This window comes from Rhinolophus ferrumequinum, chromosome 9 (genome assembly GCF_004115265.2).
Source record: "Rhinolophus ferrumequinum isolate MPI-CBG mRhiFer1 chromosome 9, mRhiFer1_v1.p, whole genome shotgun sequence".
Classification (NCBI taxonomy): Eukaryota; Metazoa; Chordata; class Mammalia; order Chiroptera; family Rhinolophidae; genus Rhinolophus; species Rhinolophus ferrumequinum.
In genome coordinates this window covers 6181761-6187760 of record NC_046292.1, presented here as the reverse complement: position 1 = coordinate 6187760, position 6000 = coordinate 6181761, and positions in this window count along the sequence as shown.

The following is a 6000-nucleotide window of genomic DNA, read 5'->3' as shown; positions in this document are numbered from 1 at the left end:
CAAGGAACTGCTCTGCCGTCCACCTTCTGGTCGGGGGTCCCCACGGCGGGCTAGAGGGAGGGAGGAGAAGAGGGGCAGGGTATTCATTCTCCTGGCTCCCTGCCTTCAAGGCCTTTCTTAGGGGAAGATCCATCCTGGCCTCTTCCGTCTTCCGGTGGCTCCAGGTGTCCCTCGGCTCGTGGCAGCATCTCTCCCATCGCTTCCTCCATCTTCACACGGCCATCTGTCTCCTCTGTGGTCTCACCTTGTGTCCTCTCCTCTTCTTGTACGGCCATTAGTTATCGCTGAGGGCCTGCCCTGTATCCCAGATGACCTCATCTCGAGACCTTTGGGTTGCATTCTGAGGTTCCAGGTGCCCGTGAATTGGGGGCGTGGGAGGATACTGTTCAGCATACGGCAAAGCCCTCCTCGTGGACTGGTGGTGTCCCCCGAGCACGGGTTACCGCTCCCCTCAAGGTGTCCTGCTCTGTGTGGCTCTCTCGTCTGCGCCTGGGTCATTGCTCCCACCATTGTCCTTTCATAGCCTCGGGGTGGTAGCAGCTCCGAAGTGCCAGCCCCTGGGTTTCTACTCTCTCTTTTACTCTCTTGAGGTTCCCCTGCACCCCACCTTGTAAAGAAACCCCCTTGAATGATCCTGAAAGTGCCACCTGTTTCCTGTTGGGATACAGGCAGATACACGACCAGCACGGAGCACTTACTCCATCTCCCTCTGTTCACACGGTTAGTCATTCCCACTTGAATGAAGAAACAGGCTCAACGAGGCTGAGTTATTTGCCCAAACTCTGAAGCTGAGACGTGGCACCAAAGATTGCCTCCAGACCCCTAGGCTTCCCTGTCAGGCAAGACCCTCCTTCTGTCAGGATCCCAGGGAAAGCCTGTTCTGCTCCCAAGAGGGGTCCTTTGGGGTGTGGGAACGTGGGTTGAGTGGGGACTTTGTGAACCTCTCCAGACTCTTGTCGCTGCAGGTGATAGAAACCTTGCTCCAACCGGCTTCAGCAAAAGAGAGGGTTTACTGGCTCATGTGCCTTAGAAGCCCTGCGGGTGCCTCTGGATTCAGGTGTGCAAATGATGACCCAAAGTAGGCACCTGTCCTCTCCTCTCTCAGCTCTGCATCTCCCCATGCTGGTGCCAGGATGGCTCTCGTCCTCCCAGGTTCAGGATCCCAGGAGAAAGGGAGCTTTTCCCCAACAGTGGCTGCAGAAAACCAAGGGAGGGCACTGGATTGGGTCACATACTTGGCCTCAGACTTCTGGGTGTAGCTGAGACTTCTGGCAAGGGCAGGTGCCAGTGGCTCCAGCTTGGTGGGGACAGGTGGGTGGAGGTTTTATCACTCATCTGCGGCTGCGGGGGAGAAGTGGGGGGCAGGCAGATGTGGGACTGGGACTTCTTCCTTCTCAACCATGACTCCTCCCGGGCAAGAGGTCTGGGAAGGTGGCAGAGGGCAGTCTCTCCAGAGAGGTGGTCAAGCGCGTGGGTGCTGTGTGCAGATGGACAGCCACCTGGTCCCGGGACTTCGACGCCATACACCTCCTGGCAGCGGGGCCGCGCTCTGCAGTGAAGCCTGTTTCCCTGCCCCTGTGTGTCCTCTCTGGTCTCCTTGTGCCCGGCCAGGCTGGAGGCCCATCAAGGATGGGCCCCTGGCCCTATGCTGTCCTACCCGCCCTCAGCATCCTCGGTAAATGCTGTGGAGACGCTGATGGGTGGCACTCGAGACTCGGGAGCGAGGCAGGGAGGGCACTGTTTCTCCAGGTCGTGCACTGAATAAACATGTTTTGTGCCAGCTCGGTGCCAGGCGGCGTGGGACACGGAGAGGCGGAGGGATGGGGCCAGCTCAGCATCAGAGCAGTCTCTGTCTGAATCCAGGCCGTGCCTCCTCCCAGCTGCGAGTCACACTTTGGGCCAAACTGTCCCCCTGTGTGCCTCAGTTTCCTTTTCCATAAAATGCAAATGGACGGTTGACCTCATGGAAGTGCTCAAGAGCTAACGGAGGCAGAACCTTGCAGCGCCCTGCCCAGGTCCTGGTCCCTAAGACGGCGGCTCTGGCGCTGGTTTATGGAATACCCCAGAGTCGTCTCACTGTGCTCAGCACTTGCTGTGCTTGGTCAAACCATTCCTTCCTGGCCCTGAGTCACAGGCTTTTATTCGTTTTCAACTTTAAAAGTCCGAGTTTTGTCTTACACTCTTCCCCTCTGCCCGAGGTTTAGCTCCCTCCTGTGAGCTGGACTGGAGGATGAGGGGACAAGACACAGAGATGTGGCCTCACCCACCGTGCTACTTGCTGTCCTTGCTGGGGACAGTGGGGGAGGCTGTCTTAGACCTTCCCCTGGTGAGGTGCATCCTTCCCCTGGTGAGGTGCACCCTTGCCCTGGCCCCATCCCGGTGCGGGATAAGAATGATGGCCTGTCACCTCCTGCTTTTGTTTTCCCCAGGCAGCCCCCCTGCCATCTCTCTAGTAGGAGGTATAAGAATTATCCATGGGGATGGGCGGCTTCTTGTCCGTCCCCAGATTCCCCCAACCCCCTTCCTTGCAGTCGGGAAGGAAGATGCCTCGGTGGCCTCCTAGTTAGGAGAGAGACACTGGCCCCGGGGGTTAAAGCATCTGTATCACTGAGGGGGGAGGAAGTGGGGACAACGACAGGAAGCACCTCTCTCTCCCCTTAGAATGTCACTACTATCAGTGCCTGGGACAAGGACCCTCTTGTTTTGTACACGCTCTCCCTGTGGTTGTGTGAGGAGAGAGGGAGGAAGAGGAGAGGAAAGAATCTCCGGAGTGTGCAGCCCCTTCCCAAAGCCCGGCAGGGCCCCCTTTGTCTGAGGTGGTCCTGTCAGAGGCCTGTCTGCAGCCAGGGGACAAACCAGTGGGATGGTCCCTCCCCATAGCAGAGCTGCTTGGTGATAGGTCAGCGGAGACCCCACAGAAAAGACCCTGGCACACTCCTGGCGGATGCTCTGGGGAGCTGGGAGAAGACCCAGGGGCACACCCCCCATGGCACTGACCCTTCCCCTCCTACCTGTGGCCCCCATTTTCCTTTGTCTCAGCTCCCAGTAGCCCTGCCCTGTGTGGTTGGATGGGAGGGATTTAGAGAACTCAGTCCCGCTGGGGGAAGCCCTCCCCTCCAGGATGAGCTAGAGCACTGGATTAGGAGTCTGAAGGGCCAGTCCGGTCCCCAGAACCCCAGTAAGGAAAACAGAAGCTCCACCCCATCCACAGGGCAAATACCACGTGCGCTTGCATGCTGGGTACTTACACACCTGTCCTCGGTGAATCCAGCCCACAGACCCCGTGGCCAGGGTCCATCTCAAAACATCTGCCTCTTGGTTCTGTGTAAATCTTCTTCCGCTCAGCCACTGACCCCTGGAACTCCCCCAGTCCACACCAGAGGCTGGGAGAAAGACTCCATTGGCCAAGGAGGAGCCAGGTTTTCTGTTCCAGAGACTTAATCTGGTGCTGGGCTTGAGAGAAAGAAGAGCAGGCAGCAGAGGGCTGATTTGTACAGGAGTTCAGGTTGTGTACTGCACAAGGGTGCCTCGCCTGTGAGGGCATGGTTGTCAGTGTAGACATAAACTCTCCTATATGAAAATGTATGGACAAATGTGAGAATTTGGGCCTGTGCTTGTGAGGAGCCGGGGCGAGCCTTTCCATGGCCTGGCCTGGACACATTCAGGGAGGCCCTTGCACACTCCTGGCACGCATGCACACACAAATGGGGTCCCGCCATCTGCCTGCTGCTCTCGGACCCCATTCCCACCCTGGCCGGGCTCCTTGAGGGCAGTCCTGAGGCAGGGCTTAAGGAACAAGTGGAGGCCAAGTAAGTAATGAATGAAGGAGGGGCAAGTGACACGTGGGGCAAATGGATGATGAAATGAGGGGGTGAGCAGCTGACAATTCTGCCCGTGTCCTGACTTCCTAGGCTGAGCGGAGCTCTGCACTCTGGCCGGTCTGTGCTGGGTGGACAGAGTGCCCTTTCTTCTTAGTTTAACCCCAAGTGTTTCTGGGCTTGGGTCTGCAGTGTTCCCAGCTCAGACCTGGGCCCAGGGACCAGTAGGTAGAGAACTGACCTTGGGTTCAAAGTTAAAGCCCCCACTGGGTGTCTATTGCTGCAGCAGCTGCCACAGGCCACGTGGAACGGGAAGTGTCAAGGAGGGGGAGGCAGGTGTTTTACTGGGGCCCCAGTGAGCCCCTCCAGGAACGCCCAACCTCCTTCTTCCCTCCCACAGGCAGTGTGGGTTCATGGGCCCCGCAGGTGCGGATCTGGGGCCTGGGGGCAGGGGCAGAGGGAGAGGGAGCCGAGGAACTCTGTCCCAGCCCGCCCGCAGGGAGTCTGCTCGCCCCTCCCCAGGCTCTGGCGAGAGACTGGAACACAAAGCTATTTTTATTTATGATACTGTCAGTGGGCTGGCCTCTGTCTAGACAGCTGGTGTTATCATTCGAGGCCATCCTGGAATGTGCAGCCCCATTTATTGAGAACAGAAGACAGTGTGCAGATTAAACAGCTCATAAAAAATAAGCTGGGAACAACACTGGGCCGGGAAGACCAAGGTAACCCGGCTAGGTCAGTTGTCCTCATTTGTTTTGGACCCGGGGATGTTTTCAGAGAAAACAAGGAATGAGGTGGCCCTGGAGAAGCCAGCACGTCCTGCCGGTGCCCCTCGGCAGAGGCGCACGTTGGGAAGCTGCAGAGTCTCTCCCTCACAAGTGGCACGGCAGGCAGAGACGAGGGAGACGCCACCTTGCCCGGGATAGGCCTCCCGGAGCAGCCGGGACCCCGTCTGCGGAAACCTTGGTCTCCCCAGGGCAACTTCTCCTGGGGCTCCAGCCCTCAGCACAGAGGCCATTGCTGGTCACCTCGTTTATCTGGGCTTCAAGGGAGAGCCAGGCTCTGGGACAATGATCGAGGAGACACGTGTTTTGGGCACACATTTACCACCTCATTCATTCATTCATTCGTTCATTCATTCATTCATTTGTTCGTTTATCTGTTCATTTGTTCATTTGCTCAATCAATCCACAAATGTATATTGAGCATGTACAACATCCAGGCAGCGACTCAGGTCTTATCTTCAAGATGCTTCCAGAGGGACGTGGGGAGAGACCGACATGAAAACACAGACTCAGGTCCCAGAGAGAAATTCTGGAGACTCCCAAATGGTCTGATCTTATCGCCCCTTAGTTACAGGGCTACTGGTACCCATGAGGGAGAGGCGGGCACCCCAGCCCAGCCTTCCTTGCCGCCAGCCTCATCTCTCACCAGCCCCAGCCCTTGGCCTGTCTGTCTGCAGCCTCAATTTACCTGGGGGTGCTGGGGGCCTGTCCTCCCAACCACATCCCATGGCACGGCAGCAGCATCACTGGGTGGAGCCACCCATGCCCTCGGAGTGCCCGAGGGACTGGTCACCGTGCGCAGAAGAGGTCTGGAAGCACAGAACCCCCTTCTCAGGACACTGCCCTGTGCTAAGTGGGCTCTAAGCAGCCACTAACTCCTCCCAGAAAAAGACACCAAAGGGTGGGGCTCAAGGAGCCACACAGGTTGGCCCGGGCTCTTCTCAGAAGCAAAGACTGCTCGTGGCTTTCGAGACTGGAGCCCCCAGAGGAATTCAGAGCTAGGGCCTGAACCAGGAGCTGTCCGGAGATAGAAGTTCTGCATGTGAGCAGACTCAATGACCCTGAAGTCCTGAGTGTAAGGCTCCTTCAAGAGGCCTCCCGTGGGAGGCAGAGAGGTTATGAGTTCAGAAGCATTGTTATTGTTAATTGTAGCAGGACTGTATGCACCCAGCTATTAAATGGCACTCCCACTGTGTGCAAGACACTTCCCAGCACCTTACAAAAAAACCACTCAATGAGGTGGGTCCTATAACTATCCTTATTTTACAGAGGAACCTACACAAATGGGCTCAAGTTCCCTCCCCTGGAAAACTCCTAGTCACCCTTCAAAACCCTGCTGGGCATTGCTGTCCCGATCCCCTTGTAGCGTCCATCACTACTCCCTCCACGACTTGGAG